Raw genomic sequence first — 22,239 nt, 5'->3', positions numbered from 1 at the left:
CGTTTGAAAGAGACAGTACTGCTACAATAAAGTATTTCATTGAAGGTCGCACATGGCGTAGCAGCATCTTGTATGAGACATGAACAATCACTGCGCCACCGTGTTCCCATGTTTAATAACGTGCTTTCATTCCAATCATCGTGAAAATGATATCACGTATACATCTCAGTATTTTAAATTATTCAGACAGCTGTAATATCACGAATGTAATGGATTCTGTGTCCTGTCGGAGAAAGAGAAAGAACGGAAGCACGTAGTGATTCACACACACAGAGCACATAGAAGATCAAATACAAAACAAAGCATTTAACGTGCTACTTTAGTTACGATGGGATTTGAGAAACTAGTAAATTAAACAATTTTAAGATGAAGTTTATGATAATCTACTTTAATGACAAAATAAACTACGTGATTAAAGTGGAAATTTCGAGAGTAAAGTTGACATTTCGTTCTTTTTTCCCCACTGTGTGCCTATTTTTTTTTCTTTGTACCCTAATAAGCTTTCATTTGACACTCAGACAGTGGGCTACGACTCGCCTTTTCACGGCGACTTTGATATCTGGCAACTTCTTTTTTATTTCGGGTACTGTGCGACTTTGTGAACTTGAGCTTTCGAGTTTCTCAAACACACTATGTCAGTCGATCAACTTCCTTTTGTTGATTATATCACGGTTTATTTGAACAAATAGTATGTTTTTCCTTTGCCTCCACTTGGTATTCGCTGAAATTCCTATATTTTCCCCCGTGCTTTTCCCAGTGTCTTTTCACAGAACGCTGAGCTTAATGGCTATTTATATTGATTTGCATATTCAAAGAGGCGTAACTCTGGGAGGAATTGGGGCGGGACAGCAGGCGCGTGCACGTGCGTCAATTTTCACGCTGACCGGGATTTATGTATCGGAAGAACGTGGAAGTTGGAGTACGCACAGATTCCTGCATCTGGATTTTTCTGTGCGTAAGCACATTTCGGCTCTTGTGCTTATGTCATGTGTAAAAGATGTAGAAACACGCAGCATAAAGGTTTGGGGTTTTCCGGCCCCGTATATTGTAGACGATCCACAATAAATCAAAAGAAAAGCAGGTCAAAAATATAAACTAAACAGCTCATATGCGCGACGCCGAATCATGGCGTCGGCGGCCATTTTATGAGGGAGGAGCCGGAAGTGGAGGAAAGCTGGTAAGGAACCGTGAGGGAGGATGGGATCGATGACGTCAGGAAAAGATGGAGGAGGAAGGGCGGCAGTAACGCACTGCGAGGAAACCCGGCTTATGGTGGCGGAGCGTCTTTTTTCCTGAAAGAAAGCAGAGGGAGAAAGTTAGTACCCCGCCATTCCCTGCCGGCAAATGTCTTCCCAGGTGTGTTAAGATCCGTCCGCGGTCTCCTACTCGCGCGTGCATGACACATGTTATAGCGTGAATAGCGTGAGGCCCATGGTTTGCAGTAATCAGGCTGTGAAGGTCTTGGGGGAGCTCTTTGCTTTTACCCATCATGAGATGTTTCTTGCGTGACAACTGGTAGCAAAACCCCTTTTTATAGCCCATCAATACCTACTAACTCAACTGATATCAGTCTGCACAGATAGGAGGTAGAAGTCCTTTTTAACTGCTGACAGACTCCAGCTGGTGCCTTGCCTTTATTTGCTTTGGTGTTCTACTTTTTCTTAGTGTGTTCAATATTTTTTTCTGTGTCATTCCACTTTATTACACATACCCTTATTTATGGCCTTTAATGTTAATGATTTCTTGAGTTAATCCTAATGTCTGGTTAGAATTTCATGCGAACAGCCTCATTGGAAATATATTTGTGTTTCCCCCACTGCATACCCATGTGCAGTACATATGAAGCACACACACCCCTTTTTAGTGTGCCCAGGCACCACAGCACAGTGCCAGGCTGTCTTCATTAGTTCAGAAGAGCCGGGCTCCCGTGGTGTTAAATCAGTGTGCTGCTCTCAGCATTCACACAGATGGGGGGGCTGTTTTAGCTTAGAAGGTGGACCCCCGACTGAAATGACTCTTACAGTGCTGCTCTCCTGCACTCCATCCAATCAGTAACCCCAGCAGCAGCAACCCAGCCCACCACCGAAACACCCACCTGAGCAAATACCCTAAAACATTCTTCTGGCAGCGTGTTTCCCTTTCTCCAGAATCCCTAAAGAATTTATGAATTAATGAAACTATGGCAGCCGGGGTCTTCTGCACAGCTTGTCTCTGCCGTTATTATTGTTCACCCCGCAAAAAAATAATACCAGCCCCCCAATGTGTAACGTGATATCGTACCAGAGTAATAACAGGAAACATTAGCTAAAAGAGAGCGGAAAGCAGTGGTCCTCCCGGCTTTTCATTCATTTTGATATTCTTCTGTGTTTTGCTAAGCTGTTGAGACCAACTTAGAATAGAAAAAGTAAACTGTGCCCCCTAGTGGGGAATATTATATCACTTTTAAATGGACAATTTAAAAAAATTCCAGATCACAGTATTCATTCATTTAATTACTAAACCCAAAGTTTAGAGTTGTAGAGCAGCTGAATCAATCCCAGCAGCAATGGAGGGTGCAAGGCAGGATCCAGTTATGGACGGGTCACCAGCCCACCACAGGGAACACGCAGAAGCCATCACTGCTCTGAGAAGGGTTACAATGAAACCTTGATTCTTCATTTTAAAACCATTTTGAGTAATTGGTGCCTACGTTTATTAATTACAGTGTAACATCACAAACAGTGTCTTGGGCTTTTGACAAGCCAGACATGGAGCAGAGTCACGAGGACCCCAGTAACTCAAGTGGATTCCTCCCCACAGCACGCTCTGCAAATGGAGTCCCATCTGGCATTTGGGCCTAGAAAACCCAGTGGTCCCCACATATAGAAGACAAGCACACTATATAGGGGGAGATCCAAAGGTCCGTTAACATAGACTCTAGAATTTGTTCCCTATAGTTGATTTTTTTTTCCAGGGAATCTTATTCAGCTATTGACAAAAACGTCCAGAAATTTTTAGGTTCATAGGTCATCATGGAGACAAGAAGTGAAAGTCGAGGTGAACGCGCTGCGCGCCCATGAGTGAATGAGAACAAACAAGCGCTCGTGCTCTGACACATTTTCATTGCGGCCGATCGGCGGCAGAAAGCCTCAAGAAGCTGGAAGCTAGCTCATCTTGGCCACCAAACACGGACTCCGAGATCTGCCCAGAAGTGGTTTGACCCGGTTTCAGACATCTACACAAAGAAATGATTTGGCTGAAGTTTTCCAGAATCTCAAGAGAGGTCGTCCCAAGTGCATGCTGTGTTAATGGATCCTTCACCACAGCAGCCTGCCTGTGCACCGAGCCACCAAGACCATCCTATTCATTGGCGTCACTGGGATCGACCCTATGGATGCCTCACCCTACTTGCCTGAAGAATGAAGAGCTTTTTGTGAAAGTTGGATCTGATCACAGATTGCGAAAATGTATTGAGGTTGGTGGTGGAAAATTAGAGAATGAATGCGGGTTCTGAGGAATAAAATTAGAGGTTATCTCGTACTTAAGTCTCACATCATGAAGACCTTTGTGAGGCGAGTCCTCTTGTGGTAGACCCCCTGGGCCCACCGCAGTTTGCCTGTCAGACAAAGATTGGAGTGGAGGATGCAATTCTCTGTCTGCTCCACAAGGCGAATCAGCATTCAGCCATCCCTGTTGAGGGGTCAACTCAGAGGTATGCAGGTGGGTGAGCCTGTGGCGTCCTGGATGATGGACTATCTGTCAGGCAGACCACCCTCTGTGAGACTCGAGGACTGTGTGAGCAACACTGGAGCAGCACAATGACCAGGCCTGTATGCTTTACTCTTCACTCTGTGACACCTCCGACTAGAAATACTACAGCAGGTCAGGTCACTTGTGGAAATTCTCACATGATTCTGCACTTCTGGGGTCTACCGATAAGGGGGATGAGTCAGAGGAGAGGAGACGGGGGAGAACTTGGAGAATTGTCTACAACATCAGAAAAACCAAAAGAACTGCTTATTGACTTTCACAGCACCAAAGAGCGACTGTGTCCGGTCACTAGTCAGGGAGGGGATGTCGGGGGGGATTCCACATGAATGACAGAACACAGAGGAGCTATATACGAAAGGGCAGAGCAAGCTCTTTTTCCTTAGGAGATGGCGTACAGTTAATGTGAATAGTGACATCCTTCACATCTTCTATAACTCTATGGTGGCCAGTGTGGTGTGCTGGGCTGGTGACATCACTTCAAGAGAGGACCACCAAATCAACAGGCTAATTAAAAGGACTGACTCAGTTATGGGACACACTCTGGACACCCTGGAGGTCGTAGTGGAGGAGTGAATAAAAACAAAACTGAGTGCCATTATGAGCAATGCTGCACGTCCTCAGCCAACAAATAATTCCGCAGAAGTGTGTCAAGAAACGCGACTGGGGGTCCTTTATACTAACAGTAATACGCCTGTATAGCGCCTCACTGGGACTGGGACTGACACGGCAGAAGTTTTCTTTCTTTCTAATTTTCTTCTTTGCTTAGACCAAAGTGTATGTACATATATATTTATTTATCTTCCTATTCATATACTGTATTTATTTATTTATTTATTTATTTAAAGAGATTCTGTAAAAATCTAAATTTCCCCCGGGAAATGATTAGGACTATCTAGGTCTATCTATCTATCATATAGTGCCTTTCGTATCTATCTATCTATCTATCATATAGTGCCTTTTGTATCTATCTATCTATCTATCTATCTATCTATCTATCTATCTATCTAGATGATTATAATTTTAATCTTATCCAGCCACATCTATTATCAGACCAATGATTAGGACTATCTAGGTCTATCTATCTATCATATAGTGCCTTTCGTATCTATCTATCTATCTATCTATCTATCTATCTATCTATCTATCTATCTATTATATAGTGCCTTTCATATCTATCTATCTATCTATCTATCTATCTATCTATCTATCTATCTATCTATCTATCTATCTATCTATCTATCTATCATATAGTGCCTTTCATATCTATCTATCTATCTATCTATCTATCTATCTATCTATCTATCTATCTATCTATCTATCTATCTATCTATATATCAATCTATAATGGACATCAGTTTTGTCTTCTTTCTCTCCCCCACTTCGATCTACAGGAAGTCCAGCGTGTGCCCCATAACTGAGCTAATTTGCCCTTTTAATTAGCTCGATGATTCGGTGGGCCTCTCTTGACTTGATGTTACCAGCCCAGTGCACTACAGCGTAGAAAATGGCTCTGGCCCTCACAGAGTTGTAGAACACGTAAAGGATGTCATTACCCACATAAAGGAACAGAGTCTCCTAAGAAACTCACAGGAAAAAATCAGGCAGACGCGAGGGAACACGCAGACAGCATACAGACTAAGACCAGGCAATGGAATCAAACCCAAGACGCTTGATCCATGAAACAGTGGCACTACCGTGCTACCCCATATAAAGAACAAGTTGTCTGTAAATAGGTTTTTAAGGTTATTATTGTCACATATACAGATTACAGTGAAATTCTTATGTGCAAATCAAGGTGCAACATGTTGACACTCTCGGGCACCATGACTGGTGAGAACTACTTGCCTTGTATCTTTACACTTCCTTACCTGAAAGATCCCAAAAATACTAATAATGTAATATGTAAAATGATTACCAATTTTTTAAAGTATCTTAGTTGGTGGCTTTCTATAGTTAACATCATACCAAGGTTCTGTACAATTACTAAGCTGTTGCACGATATGGTTTTGGCCTCATGTATCCTCCCAACAAGGAGTGGCTGTCTGATATACACTGTGTGCACAATTATTAGGCAAGTTGTATTTTTGAGGATTAATTTTAATATGGAACAAACACAGTGCTATCAGTCAATCCAAAATGTTAATAAACCTGAAACCTGAATGTTTCACAACGGAAATGTGAGTGTGAACATCATCAGGGGAATACATATGTGCGCACAATTATTAGGCAACTATTAGTGTGCAGATTTATTATGCAACTAAAGGAAAAATGAAAATTTTCCCATCTCACTTGTTTATTTTCATCTGTTATAGTGAGAATAATAAACAAACACCTCAAAATTTACAAATAAACATCTCTGACATTTCAAAAAAAATCAATCAATCAATCAATGACCAATATAGCCACCCTTCTTTCCAATAACAGTCATAAGCCTTTCCATTCATGGAGTCTGTCAGTTTCTTGATCTGTTGACGATCAGCTTTTTGTGGAGCAGTGACTACAGCCTCCCAGACGCTCTTCAGAGAGGTGGATTGTTTTTCTCCCCCGTAAATCTAGCGTTTAAGAAGTGCCCACAAGTTCTCGATAGGGTTTAGGTCAGATGAGGAAGGGGGGCCATGTCATTATTCCTTCATCTTTAAGGCCTTTACTGGCTGGCCACGCAGTGGAGAACTTCGATGCAAGTGATGGAGCATTGGCCTGCATAAAAATCATGGTCTTTTCCTGTATCACTGTTTGAAGAAAGTGTCTTCAAAAACTGGCAGTAGGTTTGGGAGTTGATTTTGAGTTCATCTTCAATGCAAAAGGTCCAACTAGCTCATCTTTAAAAATACCAGCTCATACCAGTACCCCACCTCCACGTTGGAGTGGAGCTCTGTGCCCATTACTGATCCACAGGTCCATCCATCTGGTCCATCAAGAGTCACTCTCATCTCATCGGTCCATAAAACCTTTGAAAAAATCTGTCTTCAGATATTTCTTGGCCCAGTTTTGACGTTTCAACTTATGTTTCTTGTTCAGTGGTGGTTGGGTTTCAGCCCTCCTTACCTTGGCCATGTCTTTGAGCACTGAACACCTTGTACTTCTGGGCACTCCAGGTAGGTTGCAGCTCTGGAATATGAAAGTACTGGAGGATAATGGGTTCCTGGTAGCTTCACGTTTGATTCTTCTCAAATCTTTGGCAGCTAATTTGTCTTTTGTTCTCAACACGTTTCTTGCACCCTGTTGACTATTTGCAACAACATGTTTGATGGTTCTCTGATCACACACCAATATCTTAGCAATTCCAAAAGTGCTGCATCCCTCTGAAAGACTTTTTACAATTTTTGACTTTTCAGAGTCAGTTAAATCTCTTTTTTGGCCCATTTTGCCTGAGGAAAACTAGCTGCCTAATAATTCTGCACACCTTGATATAGGGTGTTGATCTCCTTAGGCCACACCCTCCCTCATTACACAAATACACATCACCTGACGTGCTTAAATCCAATAAGCATTCAAGTTAATACAGCTTGGAGTTGGAATATACGCATTAAAAATGATGATATGGTCAAAATACTCACTTGCCTAATAATTGTGCACACAGTGTACAGTATAAAGGGTGGAAGTATTAAATTTTCCTAATGACGCTGAACATTCTGTACACTTTGTTAAAGCTGCCACCTAGACAGGTGACATTAAAGAGGTCCACCAAGGCCTAAAAGTGACTGGCTTCTGGTGAAGGGATGAGAATGGCCCCATCACCAGTAGAAGTGCTTGTTTAACTCTTTCAGGGCAGATGTCGACGTTTGTCACAATTCAGGGATAGAGGACGGTAATCAGCTGTAAACGGCAACAAAACTCGCCGTTACATTTTTTGCTAGAAGAAAAGTTAATTTTGTGGATTTGACCTTGACTCCATGTGCGTGAGCGAGCAACAACTAAAAAGGCATCGACATCTGGTGAGAGACAAAAGCGAATGTGCAAAGCAAAATACTCTGTGGAGGACGTTTGCGTATTATTGCTGAATCAGACTCGGACTTGTCGGACTTCGATTTTGCTGCAAGTGATTTGGAGATTGAAAATGACAGAGTGGTACAAGCATCAGCTGATAGGTGCCCAGCTGATCGCTGCGCTGAATGCATTCATGTGGCTGATGCACCTACCGCTTGGGTGGACCGCCACTTACGATGACAAGAGGTACAAACCAGATTGCGTTGCACTGCAAAACCAGCCAGGCAGCAGGCCCGCCAGGTATTCCTGCTGGCCATTGAGCTGCCCACACAGCTGCTGCTGCCAGAGACGCCAAACAGGTGCCAACAGCAGCAACAGACATTTTATATGTGAAACCATCACTTTGTGTGCTTTTCAGAAAACTGAGTTTTTTGAAAAAAAATATTCAGCCCTCAAAGAGTTAAGTGGCTCTGCCTTTGCCAGACCTTGGTATTCTTTTGCTTTTGTGGGCCATGGTCAGCCATGTCAGAGCACCAATCCAAGTCTTTCTCACACTTTCACACTTCCACCAGACCTGACAAGATATACTGTAGCTCCTCACAGGAAGACATAATGTTCAGATGGAGGTTTCCAGTCATTTTTGCAACTGTCTGTATGTCCAGGGTGTGTCTGACTACCATTGTGCAATGGAGCAGCAGCACTTGGACTGACCGGCACACGCTGAAGGTGGAGAGACACACGCCATCTTTCCCTTTTCCTTCAACAGCTGCTGCTTCTTTTCTGAGTTTTGCCAGATGGCCCCACTGGGCATAGCGCTGGAGCTGTTCCGTGTAATCCGTTACGACAAAAACAAGTAAACAGCTTTGTCGCTTCAGGCCATGGGCCATGCCCTGAGGGGTCTGATGAAATCGGCTTGGCAGGGCGCACTGCCGTTGACAGATCTGCTAATTACCCAACCGACAGCCTTAACATGGAAACTGATACAGTTAGTGATCAAACCCTCCCCTCCACCCCAACCCCCCGTTGGCACAACACTTCGTCTTCCAGTTCACTGTGAAAGGCTGCCGAATGTTTAACGTCTACACCGTTATCTGACCCTGCACTCTGCTCTGAATGTTCAGAACTGTTCAGAATGACTAGGGGTCTATTGTGTTATTTACTGATCTATTGTGTAGTAAACACAGCCAGCGAACTGTACTTGTTTTTTAAAGTAATGAAACTTACTAAGGACAAGTGGACTTATTTTAAAGCTGTATGTGCTAATCAACACTCTCAGACACCATCATTAGTCAGTATGTGTCACTTCACTAGCCACTGTTTATACAATACACCCTAACCTCCTCTTATTCTTCTTTTTAATCGCTTCTGCACGTTGCCGAGATTTAAAAGGGCAGGCACAAGTTATAGGACACACTCGGGACCCCCTGGAGGTCTCAGCGAAGGAGAGAATTAAAGCAAAACTAAGTGCCATTATGAACAATGTTACACATCCTCTCTGTGACACAACAACACTGAGGACTTCCAGACAAACAATCATTCAGCAGAAGAGTGTCAGGAAACATTAAGGGGGCTTCTTTATACCAACAGCAATACACCAGCATAGCACCTCACTGGGACTGACAAGGTAGACATTTACTTGCTTTATAGTCATTCTGGTGTGTGTTCAGACCAAAGGATGTGTGATTATTTATTTATTTATTTGTTAATTAGATGGTTTATTTATTACATAGTGCATTTTATATCTATCTATCTATCGATTATATAATGCCTTTCATATCTATCTATCTATCTATCTATCTATCTATCTATCTATCTATCTATCTATCTATCTATCTATCGATTATATAATGCCTTTCATATCTTTCTATCTATCTATCTATCTATCATATAGTGCCTTTCATATCTATCTATCTATCTATCTATCTATCTATCTATCTATCTATCTATCTATCATATAGTGCCTTTCAGTATCTATCTATCTATCTATCTATCTATCTATCTATCTAGATGATTATAATTTTAATCTTATCCAGCCACATCTATTATCAGACCAATGATTAGGACTATCTAGGTCTATCTATCTACCATATAGTGCTTTTCGTATCTATCTATCTATCTATCTATCTATCTATCTATCTATCTATCTATCTTATAGTGCCTTTCTTATCTATCTATCTATCTATCTATCTATCTATCTATCTATCTATCTATCTATCTATCTATCGATTATATAATGCCTTTCATATCTTTCTATCTATCTATCTATCTATCTATCTATCTATCTATCTATCTATCTATCTGATTATAATTTTAATCTTATCCAGTCACCTCTATTATCAGACCAATGATTAGAACTCCATCCGTCCATTTTCTAACCCGCTGAATCCGAACACAGGGTCACGGGGGTCTGCTGGAGCCAATCCCAGCCAACACAGGGCACAAGGCAGGAACCAATCCTGGGTAGGGTGCCAACCCACTGCAGTGATTAGGACTCTAATAGGGTAAACTCTAAATTTACTTATCTGGCTTTTCAGTTTTCTCATAAATTGCACCCAGCAAGTGAGATTTGACAGCGATGTTTCCTCTATATAAACCGTTAATACCAGAGTGCCCCTGGGCTGCACATTGTCTCCCGCTCTTTGTCGCCAGCCAGCACCTTTTATAAGTATGCAGATGACACGGCTGGCATTCTGTAAAGTGAGCATTTGGACAAGAGGAGTAGAAGGCTTTACTAAATGGTACCCTAAAAACTTCTTTGCTGTAAATGCAAAGAAAACTAAAAAGATGGTCATTGGTTTTAGAAAAACAAAGATACAGGTCCCACATATAGAAATAAATGGCAAACTAGTAGAAGGAGTCATTGGCTTATTACCTACTATTGTGGTATGTGTGGCTGTTTGCACTGTAAAAGGGGGTCAGTGAAAATAAAAATCCATTTTTTTTAAACCCCGAGTTGTGCTGGGTGATACTATGTCTGAGGTTTGGGGCTCAGGGGCACCCCCTTGTGGTTAGAGGGTTCAGATATATGTGGGACTTTATATTGTAGTAGCAAAATACCAGCGCTTCGCAGCGACGAAGTACTGCTTTTAAATTTTTATTAAGAAGAAAAGTAAACCTTTTGAAACTGAGTGAAAATATACCAATAATTATTTGTTAAGGATCTCTTTATATACCACATTTTGAGTTCGGCCCTCCGGTTGTAACATGACCAAGCTGTGCGCTGAGCTTACTCTTGAGCATGTAACGTACAGGTGGCCATGTGAAAAGCAATCTTGCCTCAAATCAATGTAACTTTTTGTAGGGTCTGTCCCTGAGACTTATTAATTGTCATCGCAAGGCAGAGCCTTACTGGAAATTGAAGGCATTTGAATTGAAATGGGAGATCAGAGGGTATAACGGGGATGCGAGGAATAAAAACTCTCTCCCCTGAGCCACTGCCAGTAAAAATAGTTGCCTCAATTAGGTTCTTTTGCAGACACGTGTCCTGAAGTCTCGTGCCGTTACAAAGTCTCGGTGGCTGTAAGTTTTTCAGTAACATTATTGGTGCCCCAACCTTCAAAATTAGATTATGCTCAGGAGTGGCTGGAGGATTCAGAGTGCGGAGAAACTCTAGCGACAGCGTGTCTATTAACTTGTGGATTTTTCTGTGAGTATTTGGCAGCAGCGTCACAAAGTTGTTTCCGCAAGACCGCGTCAGCTGTGGAGCTTAGCTCGGAGCGAAATGAAGTGAATGAAATGAGGTGAACGGGAGGGGAGATGATGATGTGATTCCCCCACCCGCCTTAACTCTCAATCCCTCCACAAACATACAAACACAGTCTCGGATCTCAACTCTCCTTTATATAAATCAGTAAAGGAGAGAGGACTAAACACTAAGGAAAAAGAATGGCAAGACCGCGTGAGGTGCGGAGCTCAGTGGAGCGAAATGAAGTGAATGAAATGAGGTGAATGGGAGGGGAGATGATCACGTGACTCCCCCACCTACCTTAACTGTCCATCCCTCCACAAACACAGTCTCTCGGCATGACGAACGCCAGCGGCAGCGTGTCTATGAACTTAATTTAAACTTAAGATTTATACCTTGCTTTCCTATTCGTTTGCATAAGCACAGTCCTTCACCAGCAATTTTAACTCCGTTACAAAGTGATCAAAAGTCTCGTTTATACCCTGCGTCTTCTCATTAAACTTGTATCTCGCGAATATCGTATTCGTCGTAGGCGTGACAAACGCCAGCAGCAGCGTGAACGTAATTTGTGCTTTCCTATTGATATGTCCTCAAAGGCTTGTTCAGCTTCAGAGGGTTGTTCCTCTCTTACTGCATCAATAAACAGCTCGTCTTCCTCTTTATCTGAGACATCACACACTGCATGAGCATAGTCCTTCACCCGCGAATATTTAGCGGCAGCGTGTCTATTGGATTGCTGCTGACGGGATGGCCTTATATGGGCAGGCACTCAATTATATGGGAGGTGTGGTGATGCGGGACGCAACTCCGCCTCACACGGCGACCGAGCTGCAGGCTATGGTCGTATATATGGATGTAAGTAGGTTCCAGTTATGACCGTTACGTGTAGAATTTCGAAACGAAACCTGCCCAACTTTTGTAAGTAAGCTGTAAGGAATGAGCCTGCCAAATTTCAGCCTTCCACCTACACGGGAAGTTGGAGAATTAGTGATGAGTGAGTGAGTGAGTGAGTGAGTGAGTGAGTGATTGCTTTGCCTTTTATTAGTATAGATATCCCATTCCTGTATTTTTAAACTTTAGGTATGTAACTTTTTGTTGATGCACAAACCAAATCATTTCCCAATATGGCTTAATAATGTTAAAAGTTGAGTTGCTGTGTCTGTTTAAACCCCTAAATCCTATTCCCAGGTTGCATCCTGTAAGACAGCATCTCTCAAATTGTATTTATAGATATTTTTTCATTGTGTATCCTCACACTTGAATTAAAATATATTCAATATAACTTGAATAGAATTTTGAATATCCCCACATAAGACTTAAAATATTGCAACATAACACACAGTGTGCGTAAATATATATAATACTCGCAAATACATTAGATTATAGATCTTTATTGTCACATACATTGCAAGCTCATAGTGAAACACTCATGCTACAGTTGTGGTGATGTATAAATACATACAGCAAATAAATAAGAGTAGCCGAAGATTAAGCTTATGTATAAAGCAGACTGTCTTTTGCTCTTGTATGGATATTATTATCCAGTTGATGCTTGGAATGTTTCTGGTGTGCTCCGTAAAAGCAACCGACAGTTTTATCATGAAAAATCAATATTATTATTTGTTTGTCATTTAATATTTGTTTTTGTTAACTATATTTTTATCTTGCATTGTTCTTATTGTAACAATGTTGTAGTGGTAATAGAATTAAATCAACCTAATAATAATAATAATTTAATTGACATTTTTTTCGTCAAATATTCTGCACGTAAAAACTTATTACTATACCACAAAACAAAATTTGTCAAGTTGTGTTTTTTTTTTAATTATATCTTTCTCAAACAATTACAAAAAAACACAGGGTATTTCAGCTAGTCTACTATATGATAAAATAACTAAGTCCTGAAGTCCTGTGTGTCCGTTCCCTTAGAGCGATCTGATTGGTTGGTTTGGCTTTGGTGACGTGACAGAAAAGGAAGTGTGAGTGTGAAACGCATAGCAGGCCCGCTGAGAGAGTCGCCTTCAAAGGCGCATCCAGAGTAGCAGGCTTTACAGGAACGCGCCTGACAGAGAGAGCACCGCTGAAGAGACATTCAGACGCACATGAATACGGAGGAAGGCACTGAAAGTACACACACCGCAGGAGATAGCAAATATTTTAAAATTAGTCTATTGTTTTTCTTCAACAGGTATTGTACCATGGATAGAAAATGAATAAACAGCATAAATAGATAAATACAGTAACTAAAACAAGTAAAGTACAGTATAATTACACATAAACCAGCAGGTGGGTACAGAACGCAGTGCAGGGCAAGTAGGGTCAGGCTATTGGGGGTTCAGTGCCCTTATAATCTGAGGGGAAGAAGCTGATCCTGAAGCAGGCGGAGCGAGTGCTGAGGATCTCGTAGCTCTTCCCAGAAGGCAGAAGGTAAAACACACGTGATGAGCTGGATGGCTGTCATCCGAGATGATAGTAGATGGTATGAAGCTGTGGAAGCTCAACCCTAATGATTTTAGAAGCCCTATGGACAGAACTATGGAGGAATTTGCAATCCTGGCAAGTCAGGTGACCAAAGCGAAACCACACTGTGATGCATCCAGTCAGCAGTAGTGCAGCAGTAAACGTTCACTAGTGTTTTGGTTCCCACCACAAAGCTCTTTAGCCTTCTCAGAGGAAAAAATAAATGCAGGAGGTCCTGACTGACCACAAAAGATAATCTGTGATCTGGATATCCCAGAACCTGAAGCTACTAACAGTCTGGACAAAGGAGCCGCTGATGTGGAGTGTAGCATGGCTGCCTTTGTTCTTGCTGAGCTCTGCATTGACCTTCTTTGTTTTGTTGGCATTCAGGGAGAGGTTGTTGCTATGGCACCACACCATACTGTACAGTCAGGTCTTTTACCTCCCTCCAGTAGGCAGCCACCTCATTGTGACTGTCACAGTGGTGTCATCCTTGAACTTCATGTTTCTGTTGCCCTCATGCTTTGCTACATATTGTATATTCTGTATATTAGATTGGATTAGATAACATAACTTTATTAATCCCATGGGGAAATTCAGGATATGTGTTGTATGCTAACTATGCATTTAATTTTATATATATTTTAGTATTGCATTATTGTCAATTGTTTGAAGAGACATTCAATTACAAGTTTCATTGCACAATGCACTCATGACAATCAACTTGATTTGTGGTCCCCAGGGGGCACTGCAGCTCCTCAAGCTCCCAACAGAAATCTATGTACAGGAGGGATTTTACTGGTGTGAAACGCTTTCCAAAGTACAGTAAGTGTTTCCCACACCACAACCACACTTTAATAGCAGGCAATACTGTCGTCTCTTTCCTGCGCTACTGGCGTCCTTCAACATCTGCAATAAGATGCTGCATATGTTCTATCAGACGCTTGTGGCGAGCGCCCTCTTCTACGTGGTGGTGTGCTGGGGAGGCAGTATAAAGAAGAAGGACGCCTAACACCTGGACAAACTGGTGAGGAAGGCAGGCTCTATTGTAGGAGTAAAGTTGGACAGTTTAACGTCCATGGCAGAGTGACGGGCGCTGAGCAGGCTCCTGTCAATCATGGAGAATCCACTGCATCCACTGAACAGGATCATCTCCAGACAGAGGAGCAGCTTCAGCAACAGACAGACTGCTGTCACCGTCCTGCTCCACTGACAGACTGAGGGGATCGTTCCTCCCCCACACTATGCGACTCTTCAATTCCACCCGGGGGGCGGTAAACGTTAACATTGAACAAAGTTATTGTCTGTTATACCTGCATTTTTATCACTCTTTAATTTAATATTGTTCTTTATAAGTATGCTGCTGCTGGAGTATGTGAATTTCCCCTTGGGATTAATAAAGTATCTATCTATCTATCTATCTATCTATCTATCTATCTATCTATCTATCTATCTATCTATCTATCTATCTATCTATCTATCTATCTATCTATCTATCTATCTATCTATCTATCTATCTATCTATCTAGCTATCTATCGCTCCTTGCAAGCTTTGTCCTCCGGCTCCATGACTGAAGCAGGGGCTGCTCCTTTTGTGTAACACCAGGAAGCACTTCCGGTGTCTTGAAGCTGTGCCTCGGAAGCACTTCCAGGTGAGGTGCAGCCTGACAATGTACAGCTTGCTAGTCCCCTTAGTGTCCTCTGGCGGTACCCACAGAACCCAACAGGGCTGAGCCGACAAACTCCAATTCCCAACATGTACTGTGGATATCCATGGTGATGACACTACCATCTAGCATTCCGAGGGAGACAATGTCCTGCGCAAGCTGTCTCCCCCTGTCCTTCTACACTATGGGCATCCCGGCCAGGCAAGGATCTTAGTAGAGGTTCAGCCGGGTTGGCAGTCCCTGCATGGTGTCCCTCATAGTATCAGTTTGCACTTTTCTACTTTAAACTGCACCTTCTAAATGTAAGCCCCATTCTGAAGACTGGTTTTGATTTGTTTTTGCTGTCTCCTCAGTAACTGCTATCCTTATCCAGTGGTCGGAGTGAGTGTGTTCTTCTGCGTCCTAGCATCCCACTTAGTTACAGTCTTGCACCGAATGTTGTCAGGTCTAAGCACAAGCTGCTTGTGACTTTGATATGGATAAGCAGGTTAGAAAAGGAAAAAGCCTAGGGATCCAAATGTATTACTAAAACATGATCCAAATTTAATACTGACACTTTAGAACAGGCCAGAGTTTGTGTCCCGGGTCCTCCCTGCATGGAGTTTGCATGTTCTCCCTGTGTCTGTTAGGTTTCCCCCCCGAGTGCTCCAGTTTACCATGCAGGGTAGGTGAACTGGCCCAAGTGTGCAGTTGGGGTCTGTATGTGTTTGTGTGTGTTTGCCCTGTGATGGACTGACACCCTATCCAGAGTTTGTTCCTGTCTCATGCCCCATGCTAGCTGGGATAGGCTCCTGCAGACCCCCATGACCCTGATCAATGACCGACTGACTTTTGAATAGGGGCTGCATTGGTGCACCTGTTAGTCACTTGCTGCTATAGCAGATAACGAGAGCTTAGCAAAGGCTTTGTTTGGTTAAATAAAGTAACGGTGACGCTTAGAATAGACCAGTGTAACCTGTAGGACACACAGTGGATTCAGAAAATATTCAGACCCTTCACTGTTGTCACATTATATTATGTTGCAGCCTTATACTAAATCATTTCAATTCATTTTCTCCTCACATTAGGACCCCACTGTTCTAGTGTGGTGCACTCGGGTCCCAATCCAGGTGGTGGTCGGTCTAGCTCACGATCCTAACATCCTCCTCTCCTTCTCCCACATTCCCACAACACTCAATACCACAGAATGGCAAAGCAAAAACAGGATTATAGAAAATAATTGCAAATTGATGAAAAATAAAACACACACTATCACTTTGACACAAGTATTCAGGCCATTTACTCTGTACTTCGTTGAAGCAACTTTAGATAGCCCATACGGACATTTGCCTTTTTACAGAAGCTGAATTAATAAATAGATAAATGTAATTGCAGCCTTCTTGGATCAGACACGACAAGCTTCACACACCTGGATTTGGGGGTTTTGTGCCTGTCTTCTCAGCAGGTCCTCTCAGGCTGTGTCAGGTTAGATGGACGCCGTAGGTGGGCAGCTGTTTTCAGGCCTCTCCAAAGATGTCTGATTGGCTTCATGTCCGGGCCCTGGCAGGGCCACACAAGGACATTCACAGAGAGAGGTTGGCAGTGTGCACTGTGCCCACCACACGCCGAACCACCTGGATTGGGACAAACATAAATTGAACACTCAACTTCACCAAGTCTTTAAACAGCTGCCCAACATTTATATTACAAATTACATTATTCAGCACACACCTAAAGGAAGTATAACTCAACTGACAAGTATGCCTTATTAAAACAAGCTCCCAGAGCGTTCATATTTCAGATTGGGCCACTTCTTACTCCCCCAGTCCTTAAAACACATCTGATAGTCTTATGTAAGGAGCACGCTCTAAAGAAACCGTCTCCATGAGCGGCAGAAGAGCAGACTGGCTTTGGAGACTAGAGAAGACATGAAAACAGCCTCGAACGAACCTGCAATAACAGGGGCAAAACTTTATTTGCTTGTACACTTTGCAAATGTTCACATGTTTAAATGGCGAAAATCTGCAATGAATGTAAGATTTTACAATATTCTCCCCATTTTTCCCCCTATATTTATAGATGCTGCACGCCGCTATCGGATAACTAGTTTTAATGAAAGTTTTCGCATGCAAAGCATGCCATTTCAGATAACTTCTGCATACTGCAGCAAAACACATGCGCACTTGCAGATATTTACACGTTTAAAAGTCAAAACGTCAAAATGAACGTAAGATTTTTATGGTATTACTCACCAGCTGCCAATGTTTTTCTCTAAGGTTGCACAGATTGATGGCTGTGGTGGCGTATGAGTGAGATGTACAGTATACCGTGCGTGCGCAGAGCAGCTTTGGAGCACATTTCTTAGGTGACGTGGTTTGACAGCTTAGACATAGAATTACTAGACGCCGCATGACCAGCAGCATCGTACGTCAACGTCGCCGCCATATTGCGAGTGGCACTGCTGTGGAGTGAAGTCATGGATAAAGATGCCTCAGACATGTTCTGCTTGGTTTTACAAACCGCTGTACGCTCCAACACCAGATCCCGGGGGATTACATCTCATAGGTAAGGCTGAACAATTGTTTTGGTTATATTTGGCCATTAGAAAATCCCGTTTTATAATCTTAGCACCCAAGGCCACCTTACAATAAAATTAAACAACATTAGTAAAATTAAAACAAGAGAATGATAAATGAAAAAGCAATAATTAGCTAGCAAACAAAGATAACTGGCAGTAACAGTGTAAAATTCACAGTTGGTATCCCAGTTTGAAAAGATAAGTTTTGAGGGCAGTTTTAAAATGTGTTATTGAATCGAGCTGACGAATATGAGAGGGAAGAGAATTCCCGAGTCGAGGAGCACCAGGAGAGACGCTCGAGCTCCCATAGCACTGAGTCTGACGTGTGGTACAGAAAGTCGAGCTGCAGATGAGGATCTGAGTGACCGAGAGGAGTGTCAGTCTGGAGGAGATCAGTGAGGTTGTGGGGAGCTTTAAATGTTCACAGCGGTATTGTGTATCGTATTCTGTAGTTAACAGGGAGCCAGTGACATTGAGAGAGAATCGGTGTGATGTGTTCAGTGGATTTAGAACAGCAGGTTACTTTCCTGGCAGCAGAATTTTGAAGAAGTTGTAAGCGATGGATACGTTTTTGAGGGATGCCAGATAGAATAGCATTACATTAATCTACACGTGAGGCGACTCGGGCATTAACTGATACTTCAGTACTGTGCTGCGTAAGAACAGGTTGAAGTCTAGAAATGTTTCGGGGATAGAAAAAGGCAGTCTGAGAAATGTTACTTATATGGGAGGAATTCTTTAATAATAATTAAATTTTTAAGGGCGCTCCCTTAGCTTACACGGCTCAATCTTGTCCCTGGACATGCCTCAGCAGCCAACCGGCCGCTACAGTGTATACTGTTTTGGCAGCAGCAGATCAAGTTGAGCGCCAGTCACACAAGGAGTTCCTCAGGGCTCTGCCCTCTGCTTTTCTGTATTTATATACTTCCTCTTGGCCATATTATTCATAGCTATGGACTGGGCTATCATTTTCATGCAAATGATACTCAACTCTACTTCAATGTTAAAAGTGGAACTTCATCAGAGCTTTCTCAGCTCACAACCTGCCTTAGTGAAATTAAAACCTGGATGGAGCAGAACTCTTTAAAATTAAATTGCAACAAAACTGAACTCCTGCAAATTGGGACTAAAGTACAACTTAATAAATTGAGCTCCTTGCCAGTCCATCTTGGCAGTGATCTCATCAGACTGCCTCTACTGCAAAGAATCCTGGTGTCATTTTTGATTCCTCCCTCTCTTATTCTGTCCACATAAATCACATCAAGAAACTTTCTTACTTCCACCTCCGTAACATATCCTGTGTTCGCTCCGTCCTCTCCTTTTCTAACACTGAGAAACTTATCCCTGCTTTTATCAAATCTCGCATCGATTATTGTAATTCCCTACTGGCAATCTAATCTTATAGCTCAGCTCCAGCTTATTCAAAACTCGGCTGCAAGAGTCGTTACTCGAACCAGCAGCAGCGAGCACATCACACCCATCCTGCTCCGTCTTCACTGGCTCCCTGTGTCTTACAGAATCGAATATAAAATCCTACTAATAACCTACAAAGCCTTAAATAACCTCGCGCCAAACTACATCAGTGACCTTCTCCATCACTATGTACCTGCCCGCTTACTAAGGTCCTCTGATTCTGGTGATCTTGTTGTGCCCCACACTAACCTGCACTCCATGGGTGACAGCAGGGCCTTCAGCTGTATAGCGAGTGCCCAGACTCTGGAATGACCGACCGAAATTAATCAGGTCAGCTGACTCCATGAATTCTTTTAAAAAACAACTCAAAACTCATCTGTTCAGGAAGGCTTTTAGCTCAACTTGACTTTATTACCCTTCTCTCAGTTTACCTCCATGTCAAGATGCTCATGTCACCTGTGTGTGTGTGTGCTGGACCATCAATTCTGTTATCTTTAGGATTTTCTCTGAATTTACTGTCTTACTCTTCTTTATTTATTTATCTGGTTTAGTACAATGCTGTATACTGTATACCCTGCCGTTCTTTCTGAAACTCTGTGAAGTGCCTTGAGCATGGGAAAGGCGCTATATAAATAAAATGTATTATTATTACGGTTATATAACAAGACCTTAAAGGAATACTCCACTCAAAAATTATTATTTTTTTTATTGTTACTCACACCATATACTTTGTAGTGATGGCCGACAAAAATCTTTAATCTCATGTTTTCTCCGAGAACGTACAAAAGAGAGATTCTCATGGAACGGAATCAATGGGTGACCAACACTGGGCAGTGACAAAAGTGTCCATGTACAAAAGAAAAAAAAAATCTCCAGTTACTGATGTGGCGTCATCCAATCGTCTTTTATACAGCTGCTAGCTCAAGATGTGCAAAACAAATTTTTTTTCTTTCTTTCTAAAATGTTGTTCAGTAGTTACATCCTGAATGATCAGCAGGTATGAAAAACAGTAAATCCAAAGACTCATGGGAGTGGCTTTTTGATTTGAGGACAGCACTTTTGACCAGTGAATGACAGGGAGCGGCGGGTCACTCTCATGAGTCTTTGACTTTAGTGTTAACATAGTTTCTGACAATTCATTTTTAGCAAAAAAAGCATTCATTTTGCACATTTTGAGCTAGTGACATGTGAATTGTTCGGCACAAGTAACGTGAGATTTTTACAAGGACGTTTTTTTTCACAGTATTTGACACTGTCCAGCACTGGTCACCTATTGAGAATCTTTCATTATGTAATCCTTTTAGAAAACATGAGATTAAAAATCTTTCTCGGCCATCATTTCAAAGTAGATGGGATGAGTAACATATACAAAAAATATCATTTTTGGGTTGGAGGGAGGGTTCCTTTTATTGTTTGGAGTTAGTACTAAGGTGTTGTGCCGTGTTAGCCATTATGACTGTAGTGAGAAGTCAAGCAAAATGACACCTTTTATTGGCTAACTCAGAAGATTACAATATGCAAGACTACGAGGCAACTCAGACCCCTTCCTCAGGCAAGATGTAGTGGATAAGAATGCGAGAACACCTTAGATCAGAGACCCTTACAGAACAGTGAATCGGTTAGGCAGGCACTGCCTCATAACTACACCTTGGCCAATATTTTGTTTGGTCTTATGAAGATTTAACAAGAATCAATGACACTTTAGAACAAGGATTACCCATAGTGCATCACTTAATCACTTCCCTTAACAAGGCCTTTGCCTGATGTTATGAAGCCTTCCAAAGTACCAAACACTACAGTTATAATGGCACAACCCGCAGTGCAGCTACTACTCGATGCACTATGGTAAGCCCCTGTTTTTGTGTTACCAGTTTATCTAATGTGGGGTGTTTCCTGGTATATACACTCACCTAAAGGATTATTAGGAACACCTGTTCAATTTCTCATTAATGCCATTATCTAATCAACCAATCACATGGCAGTTGCTTCAATACATTTAGGGGTGTGGTCCTGGTCAAGACAATCTCCTGAACTCCAAACTGAATGTCAGAATGGCAAAGAAAAGTGACTTAAGCAATTTTGAGCGTGGCATGGTTGTTGGTGCCAGACGGGCCGCTCTGAGTATTTCACAATCTGCTCAGTTACTGGGATTTTCACGCACAACCATTTCTAGGGTTTACAAAGAATGGTGTGAAAAGGGAAAAACATCCAGTATGCGCCAGTCCTGTGGGCGAAAATGCCTTGTTGATGCTAGAGGTCAGAGGAGAATGAATGGGCCGACTGATTCAAGCTGATAGAAGAGCAACTTTGACTGAAATAACCACTCGTTACAACCGAGGTATGCAGCAAAGCATTTGTGAAGCCACAACACACACAACCTTGAGGCGGATGGGCTACAACAGCAGAAGACCCCACCGGGTACCACTCATCTCCACTAAAAATAGGAAAAAGAGGCTACAATTTGCACAAGCTCACCAAAATTGGACAGTTGAAGACTGGAAAAATGTTGCCTGGTCCGATGAGTCTCGATTTCTGTTGAGACATTCAAATGGTAGAGTCAGAATTTGACGTAAACAGAATGAGAACATGGATCCATCATGCCTTGTTACCACTGTGCAGGCTGGTGGTGGTGGTGTAATGGTGTGGGGATGTTTTCTTGGCACACTTTAGGCCCCTTAGTGCCAATTGGGCATCGTTTAAATGCCACGGGCTACCTGAGCATTGTTTCTGACCATGTCCATCCCTTCATGACCACCATGTACCCATCCTCTGATGGCTAC

General features: G+C 42.3%; 1 protein-coding gene across 1 annotated transcript in view; it reads left to right on the top strand.

Annotated features, from left to right (window-relative positions):
- The window catches only part of ror1 (receptor tyrosine kinase-like orphan receptor 1), a 308,358-nt gene that overhangs the window by 249,347 nt on the left and 36,772 nt on the right, over nucleotides 1-22,239 (top strand). The gene's annotated exons all lie outside the window — the stretch shown is intronic.

The sequence above is a fragment of the Polypterus senegalus genome, chromosome 14 (genome assembly GCF_016835505.1).
Source record: "Polypterus senegalus isolate Bchr_013 chromosome 14, ASM1683550v1, whole genome shotgun sequence".
Lineage (NCBI taxonomy): Eukaryota > Metazoa > Chordata > Cladistia > Polypteriformes > Polypteridae > Polypterus > Polypterus senegalus.
The sequence above is the reverse complement of the archived record's forward strand: the minus strand, read 5'-3'. Positions and strand labels throughout refer to the sequence as shown.